Below are 11,512 nucleotides of genomic sequence, written 5' to 3'. Positions count from 1 at the left end.
CCTTTTTTGTGGGTCATTTCAATCCTAAAGGTACTCTCGGAAACAATGGATATATTTGAAGGAAGCTAAAACCTCTACCAGAGCAACAAGCTAAATTGTAGGCCAGCTAATTTCCAACAGAGAACCAGGGAAATACAAAGCTAAGCTAAGACCCTCCTGGCATCAAACCAAACCTCCAGTAGGAGGCTCAAAATTATCCCTGTAAGATGCTCAGATTTAATTGGATTCAGCTGTGAAACAATTTAAACCACAGGCATTCTCTGAAACAATAGAGCAATCAGCCAGCAATTAGAGGAGCCTAACATCTGGGTGTGATGGCCAGAGAGGTAGCCAACTCAACAGACAGATGAGAAAAAAAAGACCAAAGACAACCCTGTTGAAGAGTCATTCTATGGAGTCAGTGAGCATGCTCAAGGCTAATTGTAAACAGTCCCAACAAAGGCTTCAAATGGAGAGGGAAAAATATTCTACTAACATAGCATAGCCAAGTGACGATATAAATAAATAAGAGAACAAAACAAGCCACACATATGGAGAAGAAATCAGTATCTGCACTTACTTCAGTATATTACCTAAAATGTGACTCTCCAAAGCCCGACCAGCTGCTTACCAGGGATCCTCCAGCTGTCTGTCCTTGCCAAAAGCCCATGTGGGGAACCCCAACCACTTGCCAGAGACTCTCCAGCTGCAACTCTCCATGGTTGGGGAAGAAAGACCCAGACGGCTAACTCAGGCCTCCTTCTCTCAGCCTTCCTGGGAGTCCCTAGAACCTTGCTTCTAAATGTCCTCTCTTTTCGTCTGTGGTCTGGACTCCTCAAAGCTTCACCCAGTGCCCCTCCAGGATCCTGTGCTTTTTCCTTCCTGCCCATCTCTCCTAGGGATCTCCTAAAGTCCCCGGTGCTGGCCTCGGATGCCCTGGGCCTCTTCTCCCAGCATTCTCTGAAGGGAATTCGCTGAAGCCCAACTTGCTGCTAGGCTAGGACCCTCCTGCAAGGCAAAAACCTGAAAACCTTGCCTCTTCTCCTCCCAGCCTCTTTTTACTCAAGAATTCCTAAATTCCCTACCCCTACCTGTCCTGGACCCCCTGCTATCAAACTAACTCCTTTTTCCCTTATTTCCTCTCTGTCTTGTAATGCCCCTCCCCCGCGCAAAGCTCTACTGGCTACTTGCCAGAAACCCAGCAGCTGCCCCAAGCGGCCCAGAAACCAGTCCACAAAACCAGGGGAAACTTGCTCCAGGCACTGCAGTGTCCAGACAGTAGCAGATAATCAGAGAAGACTTGGGATAGGATTCGCAGCTCTCAACAGCAGATCCTCCGAGGAAAGGACATCTCATCCACAGAATGAGTTAGTCCACTTGCAAACATTATACGAGGCTCCACTGAAATGAGAAAGGTGGCTTCGCAAAAAAGGAAGAGGGGGGAGAAAGCTAACCAGCTCACTCCAGATGTGCAAGCCCAGCATAGAGACAGAAGCAACAAGAAAAACCAGGACACGTCTCCTGGAAAAATTAGTAATTTCATAGTAATATCCACTAATGAAAATGACCTGGGAGAACTTCCAGAAGAAGAATGACTATAATTATGTGCTCAAAGGACTCAAAGAAGACATGAATATGCTACAAGAGAGCAAACACAATGGCATGCACGAAGTAGGGAAGTCAATCCAGGACAAGAAAATTGAATTCAACAAAGGGATAGACTAGCTGAGGAAAAGCCACATTGAGGTGAAGCTTCAAATGAAAGCCTCAATAAGCCAAATAAATACCTCAATGGAAAAACCTCACCAATAGAAAGGATCATGCGAAAAACAGAGTGTTAAGGCTAAAGACAAAGCAGAGAAGTTGGAACACTCAGTAAAAGTCAATGAGAAATATATGTATATGTGTGGGGCATGGTTTGAAGACAATAAAAAAGATCTAACCTCTAAATTATTTGCATAGGAGGAGAAGAATATGGTAGCAAAGTCACAGAGAATTTTTTTTTCAGGAAAATCATGAAAGAAAATTACCCAAATCTAGAGAAAAAGATGCCCATCTAGATATGAGCCCTACAGAACACCAAATAGACAAGACCAGAAGAAAACCTCTCCATGACATATTATAATTAAAACATTAAAAATGTAGAATAACGAAGTATTGAAAAATAGGCCATAAGTTTGAAAGTGATCAAAGAAAGGTATATAGGAGAGTTTGGAAAGAGGAAAGGGGGGGGGATTGTGCAATTATATTATAATCCCTAAAAAATAAAAGAAATATTTTAAAGTATTGAAAACAGCTGCCACATTTGGCTAGGACTCAGAATAGTGCGTCCCTCAGCCCTCCTCAGAGAAGCCGTCTCTTGCAACAGATGGCAACAAACACAGGGACACACAAGTGGACAAAATGCAGAGTCTAAGAGACTTTGGAGCACTCAGTCCTAAACAGGATAGTCTTTGACAAACCCCTTCAAGTCTCAGAGATCTACATGGAAGAGGAGGCAAAAAAAAAAAAAAAAAAAAAAAAAACAAAAACCTTGAAGAGCCAGAGGTGGTGGATGACTCCATCCATAGAAATATTCCAGACACAACAGGATTGATGCACATATGAAACACACACAGAGACTGTGACAGCATACACAAGACCTGCATGAGTTCAAACCAGACCAAGTCCCTGCATGGAGAAGCAGAAGTGAACACAAAGCACCACCCCTTACCAAAAACTATAATTTATACCTGTTAAAATAGAGTCAATCAGCTTTATCCAGTGGAGTGGCACTGGGTTGGCCATACTCCAAGGCAGGCGCCCTGCCCAGGAGTAGTGGGCTAACAAAAAACACTCTATGAGTTTTGTGTGGGTTTGGTTATTTTTGTTTCTTTGCTTTGTTGTTGGGTTTTTGTTTGTTTTGTTTTTTATTTATTTTTTTAAGAGAGAAAAAGAAAATGAAGTTGGGTGGGGAGTTTGGAGATGCAAAATATGAACAAATATATTTTATGAAAAGTAAGTTTTTAATTTTTAAAAAGACACTGGAAATTGCAGGAGAGAAGGGACAAGTCACTTATAAAGCAAGCCTATCTGGAAGAGGGAGCCCGACTGTTGGACCCTACAGTCCAATTACCGAGGAGGAGTTGCCCCAAGAAAACACTCTCACACCGCAGTTGATGTAAAAGCATGAGGATTTTAATTCTGTCACCACAGGGTCCTTCAGCATTGGAGAAGCCAAAAGACCCTGAATAGTTGGTACAGGCTATTTTTATAGAAATAGAAGGGGAAATAAGAGGGGGGGAACCCTGGGGGTTATTTTTTAACTATTATGATTGGCTTATTCAAAGGGCTACTGGACTAAGCAAGGGCGGGAGAGTGGTTACCAGATCAGGCAGGGTAAGGGGGAACATCTGTGGGTTACTTTGACCCCTTCCCAGGGACTAAGTCAAAGCATCAGGAACTGAGTCAACACCTAAGGGTTATTTTGCCCCTATTCCAATAACTGAGTTCTATTTGGAGAACATTCACAAGAACTCAGGGAGATGGAAAGTTCCCAACATTTCAGTACGTGCATGTATAGTTGTTAGGTCCTTGGTTCCCAGGGGAGGGGGAGCACTAGTGCTAAGAGGCCTCAGTAATGGCTTTAGAGTTGTCTTATAGTTCTACATGACTTTTTTGTTTTTTATAGAAATGTTTAAAGCCAGAAGGGCCTAGATAGATGTAGTCAAAAGTCAGAATGACCACAACTGTCAATCTAGACTACTATACCCAGCAAAGCCATCCATTAAAAATAAAGGAGAAAGAGAAAAGTTTTTTCATGATAAAAACAGACTAAAGGAATTTATGGTCAGCAAGCCAGCTCTACATAAGCTACTGGAAGGAAAAGTTCAATCTAAAGAGAAGGATAAACACACCCAAGAGGACACAGAAAATAAATAAACAATACCAAGACAGTTCAGAGAGGTTTAAGGAAATACCCCCAAAACACTCCTGCCCTGCTGGTGGGAGTGCAAACCTGTACGGCCACTTTAGAAATTAATATGGTGGTTTCTCAGAAAATTGGGAATCAATCTACCTCAAGACACAACTATACCAACCTTGGGCATATAACCAAAGAATGCTCAATCATACCACAAGGACACTTGTTCAACTATGTTCATAGCAGCTTTATTCATAATAGCCAGAACCTGGAAACAACCTAGATGCCCCATCAACTGACGAATGGATAAGGAAAATGTGGTACATTTACACAATGGAGTACTACTCAGCAGAAAAAAAAAAAAAAACAAGGATATCATGAAATTTGCATGCAAATGGATGGAACTAGAAAGATCATCCTGAGTCAGGTAACCCAGACCCAGAAGGACAAACATGGTTTGTACTCACTTATAAGTGGATATTAGGAGTAAAGTACAGGATAACCAACCTACAATCCACACCCCCAGAAAGGCTAGATAACAAGGAGGGACCAAAGAGAGATGCATGGATTTCCCTGGGAAGGAGAAATATAAGAGATCTCCTGAGTAAACCGGGGGTGGGGAATCACAGCCAAGCACAGGGCTGAGTCCTGGAATCTTACTGAAGCAAGGGAGGAGAGATTGTGTGAACCAGGGAATTCATGATGGGGAACCCACAGGGACAGCTGACCTCGGCTCGTGAGAGTTCATGGACTACAGACCAACATCTAGGGAATCTCCATGGCCTTTTTCATGTATATGATAGTTGTATAGCTTGGTCTCTTTGTAAGGCTCCTAGCAGTGAGATCAGGACCCGTCCCTGGCACTTAGCTGGCTTTTGGGAACCTGTTCCACATGCTGGATTACCTTGCCCAGCCTTGATACAGGGGGGAGTTTGGTCCTGCCTCAACTCGAGATGCCACTTTGCTCAAGCCCATGAGAGGTCTGCCCATTTCTGAATGGAGACTGGAGGCCAGAAGAGAAGCAGGGGTAGGTGGGGCACTTGGAGGAGAGGAGTGTGGGAAACTGTGGTCGGTATGTAAAATAAATTAATAAATGTTGTTTACATAATTTTTAAAACAGAAAATACCCCAAATGACAGAAATTAATAGATATTTTTCAATAATAACTTTTAAAAGCAATGGAGTAAAGCTATTACTATTAAAAGTTATTGTTGAAAAATATCTATTAATTTCTGTCATTTTGGGTATTTTCTGTTTTAAAAATTATGTAAACAACATTTATTCTTCATTAAAGGGACATCTCCTAGCAGATTGGATTAGAAGACAGAACCCATCTTTCTGCTGCCTACAAAAAAATATACCTTACCCGTAAAAGGTATGTATGTGCCACCTGAAGGTAAAAGAATGAAAAACAAGCAAATGTCACCAAAAGCAGGCAGGCATTTTAGTATTGATAAAATTATTCAAAAAAGATGAAGAGGATCACTTCATCCTCATTAGGGGAACAATTCACAAAGAGAACATTACAATTCTAAACAAATATTTACCGTGCATAGGTTACCAGATTTCATAAAAGCAATAACACTACATCTAAAATCATAGTTTTTTTAATTAATTAATTTATTTATTTAAGATTTCTGTCTCCTCCCCACCACCGCTTCCCATTTCCCTCCCCCCTCCCCCAATCAAGTCCCCCTCCCTCATCTGCCCAAAGAGCAGTCAGGGTTCCCTACCCTGTGGGAAGTCCAAGGACCACCCACCTCCATCCAGGTCTAGAAAGGTGAGCATCCAAACAGACTAGGCTCCCACAAGACCAGCCCATGCAGTAGCATCAATACTCAGTGCCATTGTCTTTGGCTTCTCAGTCAGCCCTCATTGTCAGCCACATTCAGAGAGTCCAGATCACATGCTCCATCAGTCCCAGTCCAACTGGCCTTGGTGAGCTCCCATTAGATCAGCCCCACTGTCTCAGTGGATGGGTGCACCCCTCGCAGTCCTGAGTTCCTTGCTCGTGCTCTCTCTCCTTCTGCTCCTGATTGGGACCTTGAGATTTCAGTCTGGTATCCAATGTGGGTCTCTGTCTCTGTCTCCTTTCATCGCCTGATGAAGGTTTATATTCAGGAGGATGCCTATATGTTTTTCTTTGGGTTCTCCTTCTTATTTAGCTTCTCTAGGATCGCGAATTATAGGCTCAATGTCCTTTATTTATGGCTAGAAACCAATTATGAGTGAGTACATCCCATGTTAAAATCATAGTTTAATCCCAATACAGTGAGGGCAGGTGAATTCACTAGCCTATTCTGATCAATAGACAGATCATCTGGAAAAAACTAGACAGAGTATCAGTGGAGTTTGTGGTAGTTTGAATAGGGATGCCTCCCACAGACTCATGTGTTTGAATTCTTGGCCCATAGAGACTGGCACTATTAGGAGGTATGGCCTTGTTGGAGTAGGTGTGTCACTTTGGGGCACAGGCTTTGAAGTCTTCTCTGCTCAAGCCATGCCCAGTGTAGCACAGTCTCCTTCTGCTTCCTGTGGGTCAAGATGTAGAATCCTCAGCTCCTTCTCCAGCACCATGTCTGCCTGCATGTCACCATGCTTCCCACCATGACAATAATAAACTAAATCTCTGCACTGTAAGCCAGCTCCAGTTAAATGCTACCTCTTCAGAGCAATAAAAATTCTAACTAAGACAGTTAAATAAAATCATAATAAAATGGACCTAATAGGCATCTACAGAACATTCTACACAAAAACTACAAAACACACATTCTTCCCAGCAGCTCATGAAGCTTTCTCCAGAACTGATCATATATTGGGACACAGGTATCAATAAATATAGGAAAATTGAAATTGCATCCTGGAGCCAGGGGGTGGTGGCGCACGCCTTTAATCCCAGCACTAGGGAGGCAGAGGCAGGCATATCTCTGTGAGTTCGAGACCAGCCAGGTCTACAGAGAAAGTTGTTCCAGGACAGGCTTCAAAGCGACAGATAAACCCTGTCTCAAAAAAACAAAAACGAAAGAAAGAAAGAAAGAAAGAAAGAAAGAAAGAAAGAAAGAAAGAAAGAAAGAAAGAACATCCTGTATTCTGAAAACAATGGAACCAAACTAAATGTCAATTCCTAAAATCGAATACAAATAAAAACACAATATACCCTAATCTATGGAATATAGTATAGAGAAATGTTCATAGGGCTCAATTCTTACATCCAAAAATATAAGAGATATCAAAATAATAAAGTAATAATACACCTTAATGTACTTTGAGACAAACCAAACCTCCAAACAGTAGATTGGAAGAGATTATCAAAATCAAGGCATAGATAATGAACTAGAACAAGCAAATGTAAAATAATAACAAGAGTCAATGGAACTAAGAGCTGGTTCTTTTGAAAGATAAACAATATTGACAAAACCCTTAGGCCAACTTAACCAAAAGTGAGAGAAGACCCAAAGGAATACAATTAGAAATTAAAACAGAAGCATTACAACATATGACAATGAAATGAAGACATTCAACTAGACATAACATTTCGAAACCCTCTATTCCATAAATCAAAACAAAAACAAATCTGAACTGGGAATTTGCTTTAACTTATAGGCGTGGGTAAGGACTAAGACATGAAAAGCTACTGTACCACAGATGGAACTGTCAATTAAGAAAAGACTGCACAAAGAATGGGTGAAGATCTTTTCCATCTATACATCTTACAGTAAGTTAGTGTCTAGAATATAAAAAACATATAAATCTAAAGATAAAGAAAGCAAACAACTCAGTTGTAAAATGGGCTATGGAACTGAACAAAAAAAATCTCAAAACAAGAAAGACAAATGAAGTGTTCACCCTCGTTTGGGCTCTCAGGGAAGTACAGAATAAAAATATTTTAAGATTCCATCCCACTAAATGAGTGATGTGGGAAGTCCTTCTGTATATGTGGTGCTTTTATTGGTTAATGAATAAAGCTGCTTTTGCCAATGGCTTAGCAGTGCAAAGCCTGGTGGGAAATCAGAACAGAGATAGAGTAGGTGGAGTCAGAGAGACACCATGTAGCAGCCAAAAAAGCAAGAGGTAAAAAACCACAAGCTTTGTAGTAAAAGATGGGATAACAGAAATGGATTAATCTAAGATGTAAGAGTTAGTTAATAAGAATCCTGAGCTAATAGGCCAAACAGTGTTGTAATTAATATAGTTTCTGTGTGATTATTCGGGTCTGGGCAGCTGGCAAAACGAAAAAGCAGTCTCTGACTATAAATCAGAATGGCCAAAATCAGGAATACAAATCCCAAAAAAATACTGATGTGCATGTAGGAAAAGGAGAATATTTATACACTGATGGTGGAAGTGTAAACTTGCAACAGTTCTGGAGATTTCTCAGCAAACTAGAAATAGAACTACCATATGACCCAACTATACCTTTCCTTGACATACACCCAAATCACTTATATCCTATCACAGAGATCCTTGCACATCTATATTTATTGCTGTTCTGTTTACAAGAGAGGAAGTAGAATCAACATAGATTCCATTAAATGATGACTGGATAACAAAAGTATTGTACATATATAAAATGTCCATTTTTCAATGAAAACAATGAAGCAGTCAAAACAAAAATAAACAAACCAAGAATGGGTGACCCATAGACAGAAAAGAGACTCCCTAAAAGGGTGATCATTGAAGACTTTGAAGTTGCCATTATAAATAAATTTTTACAGAAGTCATGGTTAAATAATCAAGAAAGGACATGGTTTTACAACACAAAGGATCATGCTTTTAAAACACAAAACAAAATTCTAGAGTTGAAAGTACAATAACTCAAATTTGAGAAATAAAATTTGCTAAGATATTGCAGAAAGTCCAGCCCTAAATAGGACATATACTAAAACCACTCCTCCAAAGTCTCAGGGAACATTGTGGAAGAAGGTACAGAAAAAGTGTAAGACCCAGAGGTGGCGACTAAGTACAAGAAACCAGTGTCTTCTACACACATCAGGGCAGCTGCATATATGAACCCACAGCAGTTATGGCTGTTTCCTTGGGGTCATTTATCACCTCTGGCTTTTATAATCTCACTGCTATTTGTGACACGTAGAAGACATCTTTTATCATTGTTTGACTATGGAACAGCTATTTCCCTCACCCCAGAAAAATCTTACATGTTGGAAGTTTAGTCTCCTTTTTGTACAATTGTGAAGTGATGAGATCAACTTTACTCCTTTAAGCATACCTTGTAAGAGTGTTCTTCTGTGATTAAAACCTTCAGAAAAGTTTTAATTTTTTGCCTTCATTTCTGAAGGGCAGTTTCCCCACACTTAGTACTCTTTTTATTTTATTTGTTAAGACAGAGTGTCTCATCGCCCAGGATGGTCTCCCAATCTCTATGCTGGTAAGGATGGCCTTGAGTTTCTGGTCCCTCTGCTTCCACTTAACTGAGTGTTGGAATTACAGACATGCACTACCATGCCATTTTCTGTGGTGTTAGGTGTAGGTAACCCAGGGTTTGGTACATGCTAGGAAAGTATTCTACCAACTGAGCTATATCCCTAGGTCCCAGATACAGTACTTTAGATAGTTGTCTTTCTCTTATTACTACCTTCTTTTTTTTCCTCATCTCAAACATTTTTATTTATTTATTTTTAATTTATTTATTTTTTATTAATTAATTAAAGATTTCTGTCTCTTCCCCACCGCCGCCTCCCTTTCCCTCCCCCTCCCCCAATCAAGTCCCCCTCCCTCGTCAGCCCAAAGAGCAATCCAAACTGCCTAGGCTCCCACAAAACCAATAGGTGCAGTAGGATCAAAAACCCATTGCCATTTTTCTTGGGGTCTCAGTAGTCCTCATTGTCCGCTATGTTCAGCGAGACCGGTTTTAACCCAGGCTTTTTCAGACCCAGGCCAGCTGGCCTTGGTGAGTTCCCGATAGGACATCCCCATTGTCTCAGTGTGTGGGTGCCTTCTATACTGCAAAGATGCTCTTGAGAAAACTGCTAATGACCTAATAGTAACTCAATTGTATGTAATGAGTCATTTTTCTCTTGCTGCTTTCAAGATTCTCCATGACTTTTGAAGGTGTGATTATGATGCCTCAGTTTGGATATCCAAGTAGAAAATGCTTGAGATCCCTGAATGTGTGTTTGTGTATGTGTGTGTGTGTGTGTGTGTGTGTGTATTTTTCAGACTAAAGAAGTTTTCAGCTATTAGATCTTCAAAGAACCTCTCTGTTGCCAACTCTTTGTTCTTCTCTTTCTATTTCTTACATAATGTATAAGTATACATGTAATGTGTACATGGAATGTATACATATAATGTATGCCTGTAATATATACATTACATGTATTCATTGCTGCATGATTAGTCCCCTAGGTTCACTTTTCTTAATTAGTTTACTTTTCTTTTCTCTTCTGCCTAGGCAATTTAGAATGTCAGATCTTCAAGCTGGGTGGTGGTGGTGCACACCTTTAATCCCAGCACTCAGGAGGCAAAGGCAGGTGGATCTCTGAGAGTCCAAGGCCAACTTGGTCTACAGCGTGAGTTCCAGAATAACAGAGTTACACAGAGAAACCTTGTCTTGAGAAGAAGAAGAAGAAGAAGAAGAAGAAGAAGAAGAAGAAGAAGAAGAAGAAGAAGAAGAAGAAGAAGAAGAAGAAGAAGAAGAAGAAGAAGAAGAAGAAGAAGAAGAAGAAGAAGAAGAAGAAGAAGAAGAAGAAGGTGGTCCTATCTTCAAGTTCACTGATTCTTTTCTATGCCCAGTGAAGACTGATATTAGAAGCCTATAGTGGGTTTTTTGCTGTTTGGTTTATGACAATAGTTTTGAAGTTCATGTGTCTTGTTTTTTTATGATCTGTTTTCAGATATTTAACTTGTTCTCACAGAGTCATCCTCTATCTATTTGCATGTCTTTCTGAGGCTTTAGCATTAAAATAAATAAACAAGCTCCATTCCTAGTCTTTCCAGTCTGGTTTCATGAATGGAGAACTTTCTTCAGTATGACTAATCAGAGATTAAAGACCTCTCAATTTTTTCCCTAGGGATTTTTTTTTTCCTGGTCTCCTGCATATAATCTTTATGTTTTCTGCTCACAATCTCCCCCTTGTGTCTGTCTGTAGTAGTGCATCTTGACACGTGCTCTAGTAACACATGGTGCTAGAGTGCCACCTAGTATCTATCTGTGGTACTGCATACCATAGTGTGAACATCTGTTTTCAGCAGCCTCTGACTTGGCACTTAATTGTTATTAGCACTTTAGCTTTAGAAATCACTGTCTTAGGCAGCCCCTCCAAAAACTAGAATATTGGATGCCTCTTCCCGTCTCTTTGCCTACTTAGATAGAACTAAGCAGCTGAGAGTTCCCAACTGCACCTGCTATTCTAAGAGGTGGGGCTCTTAGGAGTATTGCAGATTTTCCTACCAGCCTTGGATGTATCTCTCTTCCCATTGGCAGCAATCTCTTAATTATTGTATGGCTTTCTTACAAGGCAACTTGGTCATGCATTGCTGTTAAGTCAACATCTCCATTGGGAAACTAGTGCCTGGGGTTTCTTTCCTATTCTGCCGTCTTCCTAATATCGGGCCTGTAAAATACTTTTTCTCTCTCCCTCCCCACATTCTTCTCCTGTACCACCAGATATATAT

This window comes from Alexandromys fortis, unplaced genomic scaffold (genome assembly GCF_014885135.2).
Source record: "Alexandromys fortis isolate MF-2015 unplaced genomic scaffold, M_Fortis_MF-2015_v1.1 scaffold_241, whole genome shotgun sequence".
NCBI classification, from domain to species: domain Eukaryota; kingdom Metazoa; phylum Chordata; class Mammalia; order Rodentia; family Cricetidae; genus Alexandromys; species Alexandromys fortis.
The sequence above is the reverse complement of the archived record's forward strand: the minus strand, read 5'-3'. Positions refer to the sequence as shown.